Consider the following 12,836-nt stretch of genomic DNA (forward strand, 5'->3'; position numbering starts at 1 on the left):
CAGTGTCTCTTTTGCTGTCTCGTATACAGGGTTATTGTTACCATCTTTCTAAATTCCATATATATGCGTTAGTATACTGTATTGGTGTTTTTCTTTCTGGCTTACTTCACTCTGTATAATAGGCTCCAGTTTCATCCACCTCATTAGAACTGATTCAAATGTATTTTTTAATGGCTGAGTAATACTCCATTGTGTATATGTACCACTGCTTTCTTATCCATTCATCTGCTGATGGACATCTAGGTTGCTTCCATGTCCTGGCTATTATAAACAGTGCTGCGATGAACATTGGGGTACACGTGTCTCTTTCCCTTCTGGTTTCCTCAGTGTTTATGCCCAGCAGTGGGATTGTTGGATCATAAGGCAGTTCTATTTCCAGTTTTTTAAGGAATCTCCACACTGTTCTCCATAGTGGCTGTACTAGTTTGCATTCCCACCAACAGTGTAAGAGGGTTCCCTTTTCTCAACACCCTCTCCAGCATTTATTGCTTGTAGACTTTTGGATGGCAGCCATTCTGACTGGTGTGAAATGGTACCTCATAGTGGTTTTGATTTGCATTTCTCTGATAATGAGTGATGTTGAGCATCTTTTCATGTGTTTGTTAGCCATCTGTATGTCTTCTTTGGAGAAATGTCTATTTAGTTCTTTGGCCCATTTTTTGATTGGGTCATTTATTTTTCTGGAATTGAGCTGTAGGAGTTGCTTGTATATTCATTTGCTATTATTTTCTCCCATTCTGAAGCCTGTCTTTTCACCTTACTTATAGTTTCCTTTGTTGTGCAGAAGCTTTTAATTTTAATTAGGTACCATTTGTTTATTTTTGCTTTTATTTCCAATATTCTGGGAGGTGGGTCATAGAGGATCCTGCTGTGATGCATGTCGGAGAGTGTTTTGCCTATGTTCTCCTCTAGGAGTTTTATAGTTTCTGGTCTTCCAGCAAATAAATTGTATTGTTTTTAAGATCATTGACTTTATAATTAAAAATGTAACATCTTACAAATGGTGTTAAGTAACAAGATGTAATACATGCTTTTAGAACTATGTTTTAATGTAAAATATAGTTTTAGAAGCCAGAACAGACTTTTGGCCAACCCAATAAATTAAACTTTAAATATATAAAAATCAAATTATAGACAAGCCAACATCAAAGAGGTAACTTCTAAATAGAGGAATAACATAGGAAATATGATGAAGATATAATGTATTTGATTTTAAAAGCACATAAAACTTAAAAGAATATAGACTAACAAGCCCCTAATAAGTGATGAAAAGCCATGACAAGCACTTTGCATAGCAGAAAATGAATTAGTAAACATGGAAATATGTTGAACCTCATCAGTAATAAAAGAAACATTAAATCTGAATACAAATAATACATTTTTAGAAGTACAGCAAAGATGTAAAATAATTAAAATGCTCTTTGCTATTAAGAATGAGTTGGAACTTTTAACCAATATGCTTAAAATTAAAAGAAATATTTGGCAAAGCAATTTAGCTTTGTGTTTTTTTTTTTTTTTTAAGTTTACTCTCTTTACCCAATAATCCCAATCTTCATAAATTCCTTGCTTGAGAAGGAAAATAATGAGCCTTAGTATACATTGATAAAGCATCCTGATTAAAGATGTTTTAGAATGCTTATGCATTTGCCTAGCTCAAATGCAAAAGAACATTCTATTTCAGCCTATTTTCTTATTTAATTTGCCATCATTTAAAATTACTCTTTAAGTCAATTAATCTGTTTCCCAATAAATCCAAGATGAAAATAATAATTTTGTATTAATATGTTTAAAAATACATGAATTTCATTCTGAGGTCTATAGTATTATTATCTGAATTACTTTTTTATGACTTTTTTTTAACCCTCAGAATTACATTTCTAGATCATATTGTGAACTCATTGCCAGACTGCTGCTGCTGCTGCTGCTAAATCGCTTCAGTCGTGTCCGACTCTGTGCGACGACATAGACGGCAGCCCACCAGGCTCCTCCGTCCCTAGGATTCTCCAGGCAAGAACACTGGAGTGGGTTGCCATTTCCTTCTCCAGTGCATGAAAGTGAAGTCGCTCAGTCATGTCTGACTCCTAGCGACCCCATGGACTGCAGCCCACCAGCCTCCTCCATCCATGGGATTTTCCAGGCAAGAGTACTGGAGTGGGGTGCCATACTTGCTAAAGAACAAAGCTATTCTCCTTTGTCCTATACCTTCTGTCCTTACCAGGGAACCTGGCATGGTGAACACATGTATTACATTTATCGACTGAGTGTATGAATGAACATCTTCTAAATATTTATATCTTCTTTTAGAAATTTTGCTTTATCTTTTCTTCAAGGTTGTATTCTTTGTGTTTTAGATTAGTTGTTTCTATTTAAATATATTCAGACCCTAAGGGATTATATTCATCTAATTTTATTCAGATGGTTCCAATCTTAAAAACAAACACAATCTTTCAAATCATCTACCGTTACTAATTTTTGGCCATTTTCCATATTTCTTTTCCTTTGTCTCAATTTCTGGGATATTATATTGGCCTGATTTTTCAAAGCTAAGCCACAGCCTTAGCGACAGAATTAAAAGTTGGGAGGAATTTTTAGAGACCTAGTAATCTTGTACGTAAATTTAGAGATGAAATAATTGTATATTAAGTAATTTGCTCATGGTTCTAAAAATATATAACTGCAAAGTTAGGACTAAAACCCATTGCTTCAGTCTTCTTTCCATTATAAGCCTAAATTTTGAAGGTCCCCCCCCCCCCCACTTTTTTTTTCTTTAAGCTGTTCTGTTCAAAAACCATTTATTGAGAGCACACTTTTTGCCTGGCCCTGTGAGGGTCATGATTAATAAACAAGAACGCCGGGAAAGGTCATTGTTTGATTTGAATAGGCATGTGTGGCAGTTAGAAATATGGAAATGTTCTCTCTCCCATGTGTAATACTTCTCAAATCTTCTCAGATTTGTTGTTTTGCATCTTAAACAAGCTGATTCAGCCTAGTATTCAACACTGAATTTCTTTACTACTTTTTAAATTATAGTCTTCCCTTGAGAAACTTGATTAATTCATATTGCTGAAATTATCACCTTAGTGCAAATGACATATGGTTTCATTCTGTTTCTAGTCTCTCTGGTTTGGAACATATTTTTGAAACACTAATAGATTTCTTATCCTGGAAGCCTCTTAATGCTTTGACATTAAACATAGGCATTACAAAATGTAGCAGTGTTAATTGAGAATGGTAATCAGGATGTCACCACTGGGTCCTATTTCCTGAGAGTTAATGTAACTCAATTATGTGTGGTATCCTTAGAATGGAAGTTTAACAATGAGCTATTGTTTTAATTTTATATTATTTCTATGCAAAACTGTGCTCTTTGTAAAATAACAGTATTTAAAGTTTGCAAAATATAAGTAATATTTAATTGCTACCATAGCTGATGCTAGCGTTTACCAACATTTTGAAGGTCTCTTTTTTTCAAGTTTAATCCATATAAAGGATATTTAAACATTTTAAATGCACATATTCCTTGTAATATTTGTTTTTACTATTTAAAGAAAGCCATTTCCCCTTAAGCTTGAGAATTCAGTTGAATATTTTTAAAAATTTGCCAATCAACAGAACTAAACAATAGTAATAGCTTCTTGCACTAAAATATCCATTTTAAATATATCAGGTTAAATCTAAGATTCTTCTAAACCAAATTTGTTTTCTCCTGCTCTACACTGACTCTACCTTTGTGATAATGCCTCCAGAGAGTGAAACTGGGACCGGTGTAGAAATATCAGACCATTGAAAGGGCTGTCCACAGAAGACAGTGAGTTCACTGTGATGAAAATGATCAAGGTCAGTGTTATTTTGACTCTGGCAGGATACTGCACAACCTGTATCTTTAAAATTCAATGAGACAGATAGGAATGATGAGTACTAAATGTCCTCTTGGAATAGTGGGAAAAGCATATTTTATGCCAGAAAATCTTTCTGGAAGGCAACTGGTGATTTGTCTTTTCAGTACTTGATTATGGTTCTTTTCCTTATATTTTCGGTTTGTTTTTAGAGAAAGATGCCCACATTTCATGCTTTGCTTTTTCTTTAGTCATTTTCTTTCTATGCTAGTCATTTTCTATCTATCCTCTCAACATTACTCCTCTACCTATTACAACTTGGGTTTTGTCTCTCTCTTTACCTCCCTCACCCCAAGCTATATAATACTTTTTGGTTTTGTCCATTCAGAGGCTTAATTTATTTGCTAAAATTAGCCTGTGGAACAGTTATCTTGATTCAGCTCTTGATCTGTGTATCAGGTTGGCAAGTTTTAGCCACAAATTACAGAACATGTCAGTTTACAGCAGCTTACACACCGAGTTAGGAAATTATTTCATGTAACCAAAGTCCATACATATGGAGAAGGTAATGGCTTGCTCACTCCAGTATTCTTGCCTAGAGAATTCCATGGACAGAGGAGCCTGACAGGCTGCTGTCCATAGAGTCACAAAGAGTTGGACACAACTGAGGGACTAACACCAAGTCCACACACAGAGCAGACCACAGAACAGTATGATCGGATATTCAGCAATGTCTTTCAGTGTGTTTCCTCTGCTGCTGCTGCTAAGTTGCTTCAGTCGTGTCTGACTTTGTGCGACCCCATAGACGGCAGCCCACCAGGCTCCCCCGTCCCTGGAATCCTCCAGGCAAGAACACTGGAGTGGGTTGCCATTTCCTTCTCCAATGCATGAAAGTGAAAAGTGAAAGTGAAGCTGCTCAGTCGTGTCCGACTCTTAGTGACCCCATGGACTGCGACCCACCAGGCCCCTCCATCCATGGGATTTTCCAGGCAAGAGTGCTGGAGTGAGGTGCCATTGCCTGCAGTTCTCAATGTCAGCTTCACACTGAGATAATTCATTTGTGTTTGCATGACAAAAGGCAAGGGTTGTACATTTTTTGGAAAGAAAATCTCCAAATGTCCTCAGCTGACTTCTCATGTCCCACAAGTCTAGCTTGGATATTGGACATGGGATTTCCATGATTGATTTACAACATCCATTTAGGCATCAACTGCTAGCATATGGACTCAGTGAGAATGTATACTATCTAACTTGTGACTATTCCCAATGCCTAGATATTTTCTGGTACATAATAGGCTTTCACCTTATAATTTTGAATAGATATTCAAATCCTCATGACTATTACATATGGCAGGTAACTACAGATGATGTTCCCAGATATCAGCTAAAAGACCATCTGTCCATTATCTCCCTGTGCTTTCTTCCTCTCCTTGAAATCCCTATCCATACAATCAGGCCTGCTTTAACTCCTAGACCTACCTGGACTTTAGAGTTTTTCAGCCCTTTTTCTGTCTTTAAGACCTTTATTAATATGGATGGAATTAACAATACTACCTTAAAGAGTGATTGTGAGGATTAGAAAAAAAAAAATGTATGCAAAGCATCTGACACGGTGCCAGATGTACAGATGGAATTTGATCAGTGGTGGTGGTATTTTCTGTTTTCTTTGTACCAGACTAAGATTATAATATCCTCCCAGGCTCTTCCCTGTGCCACTAGTTATATTTGTGACAAACCTGACCTAAGTCCATGATTCACAGGGCTGACAACTTAGACCTCACATGGTTTTCAAGTTCCTGCTCTGAAGATGTTTCAGTCACCAGAATATCTATACTCAAGGTCCTAACTGTACTTGTCTCTGGCTTCAGCTTCTGATTTGGTTTCTATCTTAATTGATGCTCTCACTGCTAATTCCTTAATGCCCTGAGGTGCTGACTCTTGTTTTGTTCTGATCTGCTCCATATGTGGGAGCTGAAATTGCCTCAGAACTCAGTTGACAACTTGGGTTTCCATTTTAAGGACTGACTTGCTCAAGGTCAGTGTCTTCCTGCCTAAATGGACATCCAAATGTCATCTAACTAGATTATCCATCTTCATGCTCGTCTATCTCATTTCTAAAGCTTCAAACCTCAAACCTAGGCGTTGCATGAAAATCATTATATTTTGTAATTCTATGACTATGTACTCTGCAGAATGGCTCTGGGCTTCAGAATATACCAGATGTAATAGCGGAAACACAATAAAAAATAAAATCAATGTCAAAAGCCTAAGAACAAATTTAAAATCAGAGCTAACAAAAATGTAGGTTTTCCTACCCTAAATGTAGGAAATTCCTAGGGCTTTTATGTCAGCTGAAAAGACAACAAAAAGATGGATAAACATATGGCTGGTGTAGTGCCTACTTGTTATTCAGTGCTATCTTAAAAAAAAAAAAAAAACAACTTTCATATATAGCCTTGATTTCAATTGGAATGTCAGACTCGAACTCAAGGGTTTGATTTTGTAACTGAGACAACACATGTCACCAGGGCTTCCCTGGTGGCTCAGAGGTTAAAGCCTCTACCTGCAATGTGGGAGACCTGAGTTCAATCCCTGGGTCAGGAAGATCCCCTGGAGAAGGAAATGGCAACCCACTCCAGTATTCTTGCTGGAGAATCCCACGGACAGAGGAACCTGGTGGGCTACAGTCCATGGGGTCGCAAAGAGTCGGGCACGACTGAGCGACTTCACTTTCGCTCTCATGTCACTTTTAGTGATGGGAATTGAGTCGATAATCTTATGTCTACTTTTTCATCTGCAGTATAGGAATCTGGACTATTTAAATAACCCCTTTTCTTGCACTGGCAATGCTTAGTTATTAAGTTTATTTCCAGAGGTCTATCTACTCTGGTTCTACAGAAAGCAAATGCTACCATGATGCCTACACGCCTGCATTCTTGACATGTAGTGACTGCACCCTCTTCCTTTTATGGATAAGGGCATCCCTGGGCACTCTACAAAAATGTTAACTGAAATCAAATCCTCAATTGGCTCTCTATTCTTACTTGAGTAACACACCCTATTTTCAAAGAAATGCTGACATGTGGAAGATTAGCATGAAGGTGAGAGGGAAGAAAGAAATCAAGGCAGTAAACCCTAAACTTATGTATGTGTTGAATATTTCATGGGTAACTGCATAGGGATTGTGTTTTTTTAAAGTATGTGTAACATCTGGTTCTTTTCTTCACTGAACTCATGTGCAGTGCTTTTTTTATACTTAAGAACAGATTTTCTATTGTTTCAGAAATAATTTTGCTTTTGTACCAAAGGCATTTGTATTAACTCAATATGGTGCAGTAAAAGTATTTCGTGGAATGGATTTGACCATATTGTTTATTGATCTCTCCACTTATTTGCTTTATGTTTATCTTTAGTCAGCTATCACATCAAGTTTTTTGGCATTTATCTGGATGCAGAAATTAGATATCGAAGGAAACCCTACAATTCATGTGGTTTTTTTGTTGGTTTTTGGTTTTTGCCTTTTTGTTTTGGTGTTTGGAATGCAGGAGGTAGGAGGGAAAGTAGAATTTAATGTCACTTCATTTTGCAAGAAAGAAACATATATATGTAAATACTTCTATTACTGCTCTCCACTTAACAAAGCAACAGCGATGCTGTGAGTATATGAAGCTTGTCAGTAAATAGTAGACCAGCAGAAAGACTCTGTTCCATCTTAGGGTTGCATTTTTGCTGCACTGGTTGAGGGACAGAAAACAGACCTGAAATATTTTTGAATATGTGGGAAGAAAAACTGATTAAAATCTGAACCTGTCAGTTTTATAAACAGAAAAATGTAGAATATTTTCAATTTCATGATAATTATGACTTCTGTTTACACTTACAGCCTGAACTTCCATTGTGATATAGGATGGAAACCTCACCCTATGCTTAGTGATCAAGCCCAGTGTTCTCTCTTGACCCGTAGGACACCCTGCAAAGTATCAATCTTGTCTATTTGCCTTCATGCTAAATTTCTGTTCTGCTCCACTGTTAACTCAAAATGAGCATGCCAAACCTGAAATCAGTGTTAGTTCCCCACAAAACTAGCATTTTCTTCAACTTCTTTTAACAATGGACCCATCACTTCACCATTTCTGCTGCTTACTGCACGTCACATAATTCATATCACCTGCTTAGATCTTCTAATTGGATCAGAAAAGTGGTATTTTGATTGATGGATTTTAATACATATCATCTGCAAATATATTTTAATACATACCTCCCTTGCTCAAATATTTTCAGTGATTTTCAGTGATTATTTGTCTCCTAAAGAGTAATTCATAACTTTCAAGCTTGGCATGAATAGTTTTACACAATCCAGGCATAATGTACCTAAGAGTGTACCCCTTGTCACTGTAAAGTGCTTTTGTAGAGACATCCTTGTTGTGAAAGTTATGGTTGTGAATGCTACATTTAAGCTGGGTCGTATTCTCATTCCTTCCAAATTTATGACTCTATGATTCACAACTTTTTTACTTTAATTCTCACTTTTCCCCACTATTCCTGACACAAATGTTATTTATGTTTAATTAATATACATGTTGGATAGAAAACAATGTTTGAGGTGTGCATTCCACATAACTGAGACTAGATTACTTATTAAAGACTATTTTAAATTTCACTTCATTCAGTCATTTTTTTGCTGGCTACCTAACCCCATGTTTCTGACCTTATGTTGCATTTACTGTCAGAATCTCTTACTTAGTATTATAATTTGTTGGTGTGAATTACTATTTGTTTTTCTAGTAGTATGTACTTCTGATGGTAGATTGTAAGATCCGGAGTAAAGAGAGTGTCTTATGTCACTTTGTATCCCCATCTTGTGTACAATCTTCCATACTATCCATATTACAGATACCCGTTGAATATTTCTGGATGATTCAATGATCCTTTAACTTTACCATCTATATGAATCCTAGTTAATTTTCCACACCTATTAGCAATCTGCCTGCTGCATTCAAACTTGCCTGATTATAAAACCTAAGTAACTTTACATTCTCAAAGTTCTTTAAAACTTTTAGCCAGTTTCATTTTTTATTGTCACCAATAATTTCTTTCTCTCTCTCTCTCTCACTCCCTCTGTCTCCTTTTAAAGATTCTAGACATATTGTAAGTATGTATTGTAAGTACTTATGATTGACTGGTAACTCCTCTGGAAATATCTCTTTCTCCAGGTCACAAATCTGTAGACTTCTATGAAAGTGTTCTGCAACGCAACTGGGTGATCAGTATCTCTGGAACTGAACAGTAGTGTGCATACAACCATGGAGTACAGTTCTTTAACTCCAAGAAAGTAGGTCCCATAAAACCCAAACTAAAGGGCTATTCAAATAGCTCAGTGAGAATTTGCCAACCAGCTGGAAGATGGAGGTGACACCTCTCCACTAAGATACACCGCCCCATGTACTCTGCTCCTCTGCGTGCTGCTCTTGAGTATGGGGAATTTGGCACATGTTTATCAGACCAGCCAAAAACCTGCATGGTGAGGAGATAATTCAGAAACCATGGGTCACACTACCAGATGAGCAGTCTCCGTTATCGTAATGCAGCATCCCCAGTGACTAGCCACACATTTTTACATGACTTTATTCACTAATTTCGTGCCAAAGAAAGACAACAGATGGAAGGTCCCATGTAGACAGCTGTGCCAAATGGAGGTGGCGCCACTGCTACTCAAAAGTGTCAGTCCTAGTAAACCGGGGCTATGAAGACAGCCAGCGGGTGGGGCGGCCCAACACAAATATAGATAATATTTGTGGTTTAACTCCCACACAGTTATGCAGAAGGCATTATGAATTGGCTTACAGTTTGAGCTGGTATTTTTAAAAATACTAAGGCATAAATATAAACATGATCTAAATGCATAAATAGAGGTCTCTGCCTACCATGTGCTAGAAAAATATCTCAGGGTCTCAGGACTAAAATAAACATGATTTCTACCATGTGCTCAAACAGTTGAATTTTGCCCAATTCAAAATTAGCAAAGCATGAGTATTTACTAGTAAAATTAACTTATTTTCTCCCTTTTCTCATTTAGCTACAGGCAAAGAGAGGAAAGATAAGCCATTATACAGTGCTTTTAATTGATACATGAAGTCAATTGTGTTAACTCATTATAGAAAACCAACTTCTCTCCTCTGCCCCTCACTTCTATGTAGAGGAAATTGATGTACTGAGGATAATTACTTGAATCTTCCCCTTTATTTTTATTCTATAAACTTATCAATAGGCTTACAGTTTTCAGCAAAAAAAAAAATGTGTAAATAAGGAAAAAACAATAAGGAAAAAAATTTTCCATATAGAGATGAATTTCAAAGTTTTGCTATTGTTTAAATTACAATGAAGATTTTTGTTTTCCAAAAGGAAAACTAAAGATAAAATGGAATAAATTGAGGAATGAGTCTTAGGCATCAAATAATAAGATTTCCCTCTGAGCTACCACGTAAGCCAGTCAATAAGTAAGATTTCTTATCAATTCATATTTGTGAGTTTGTTTTACTATAAGAAAGTGCATAAACTCCTGTTTATCAGGGAGAAATTAAAATTATATGTGATTTCTGTAAGGCAAAATTACCTTTTCCCCACAAATTTATAAGTAGTTGGGCCTTGTATAGGCTCTCCATGGTTATTATCTGCCTAAACTAGTCCTCATACTTAGATTTTTTCTAACTTAAAGAGATACCAGGTTTTCACACCTTATATAAGGCCAGAAAACGCATAGCTAATGTTGATATTTTCATGTAGCATGTAACAAATGTATACTTTCATGTAACAAAATTGGTATAGTAAAAAATGTATAGGTTTTGTGCCACAGAGATGAGTTCAGTTCTGAACTCTATGTTGTAATAATCTTCAGCATATCACTTCTTTTCTCTGCTTCTTTATTCATTTGTAAAACAATATTAATTTTCAGCTTTGTTGAGATCATTTATATAGTGCTTGACACATGGTAGGCTTAAAAAATTGGTAGGTCTCATTATGGCCTTTTAATCAGAGACTTATGCCATAATTAATTGTTCATATATGACCTTGGAAAGAGCTTCCCTGATAGCTCATTGGTAGAGAAGCTGCCTACCAAAGCAGGAGAAGAAAGTTCAATCCCTGGGTGGGGAAGATCCCCTGGAGAAGGAAATGGCAACCCACTCCAGTACTGGAAATTCTCTTGTCTGGGAAATTCCATGTGCAGAGGAGCCTGACGGGCTACATCCTTGGGATTGCAAAGAGTCAGAGGTGACTGAGCATGAACATGAACATGAAAGATCTTGGTAAAATAGTTCAGTTCAGTCGCTCAGTCGTGTCCAACTCTTTGCAACCACATGGACTGAAGCACACCAGGCCTCCCCGTCCATCACCAACTCCCGGAGTCTATTCAAACTCACGTCCATTGAGTTGGTGATGCCATCCAACCATCTCATCCTCTATCGCCCCCTTTTCCTCCCTCCTTCAATCTTTCCCAACATCAGGGTCTTTTCAAATGAGTCAGTGCTTCGCATCAAGTGGCCAAAGTATTGGAGTTTCAGCTTCAACATCAGTCCTTCCAATGAACACCCAGGACTGATCTCCTTTAGGATGAACCAGTTGGATCTCTTTGCAGTCCAAGGGACTCTCAAGAGTCTTCTCCAACACCACAGTTCAAAAGCATCAATTCTTCGGTGCTCAGCTTTCTTTATAGTCCAAATATCAAATCCAGACACGACTACTGGAAAAACCATAGCCTTGACTAGATGGACTTTTGTTGGCAAAATAATGTCTCTGCTTTTTAATATGCTGTCTAGGTTGGTCTTGGTTTTTCTTCCAAGGAAGAAGTGTGGCATCTGGTCCCATCACTTCATGGCAAACAGATGGGGAAACAGTAGCTGATTTTATTCTCCGGGGCTCCAAAATCACTGCAGATGGTGATTGCTGCCATGAAATTAAAAGACTCTTACTCCTTGGAAGAAAAGCTATGACCAACCTAGACAGCATATTAAAAAGCAGAGACATTACTTTGCCAACAAAGGTCCATCTAGTCAAGGCTATGGTTTTTCCAGTAGTCATGTATGGATGTGAGAGTTGGACTATAAAGAAAGCTGAGCACTGAAGAACTGATGGTTTTTAACTGTGGTTTTCGAGAAGACTCTTGAGAGTCCCTTGGACTGCAAGGAGATCCAACCAGTGCATCCTAAAGGAGATCAGTCCTGGGTGTTCATTGGAAGGACTGATGCTGAAGCTGAAACTCCAATACTTTGGCCACATGATGCAAAGAACTGACTCATTGGAAAAGACCCTGATGCTGGGAAGGACTGGGGGCAGGAGGAGAAGGGGATGACAGAGGATGAGATGGTTGGATGGCATCGCTGATTCAATGGACATGAATTTGAGTGAGCTCCGGGAGTTGGTGATGGACAGGGTGGCCTTGTGTGCTGCAGTCCATGGGGTCACAAAGAGTTGTATACAATTGAGTGACTGATCTGAACTGAACTGAATATTGAAAAGGCAGTCTTTCTTCCTGATCTCCAAATTTCTTTATGGTCCAAAACTTTAGGAAATAAGGCATTTGAAATAAAATAGTAGTGCAGCATCCAGGTTACCTTTTGTCTATTAACTCACTCATTAATTCAAAGAATAGCTAATGAGCACATATCAGGCCATACCTCAACTGCTCTGCTAGGATAGTTTTCCTCAGTTCCCTCCATGCCTCCATGCTTCTCAAAGGTACTCTGCATCTGCTATGTGCTCCCATAGTATCCTGTGCATTTCACTACTAGAGAACTTTTTACTAGGTATTTCAGTCATATGTTTGCTTCTCTCTTTTCTTCCCACTAGACTGTACATCCCAAGTCTCATTTTTCTGTCTGTACTACTACATATTCAGTTCAGTTCAGTCCATTCCCTCAGTCGTGTCTGACTCTTTGCGACCCCACGAACCGCAGCACTCCAGGATTCCCTGTCCATCACCAAGTCCTGGAGTTTACCCAAGCT

Source organism: Bison bison, unplaced genomic scaffold (genome assembly GCF_000754665.1).
Source record: "Bison bison bison isolate TAMUID 2011002044 unplaced genomic scaffold, Bison_UMD1.0 scf7180017864351, whole genome shotgun sequence".
Taxonomy (NCBI): domain Eukaryota; kingdom Metazoa; phylum Chordata; class Mammalia; order Artiodactyla; family Bovidae; genus Bison; species Bison bison.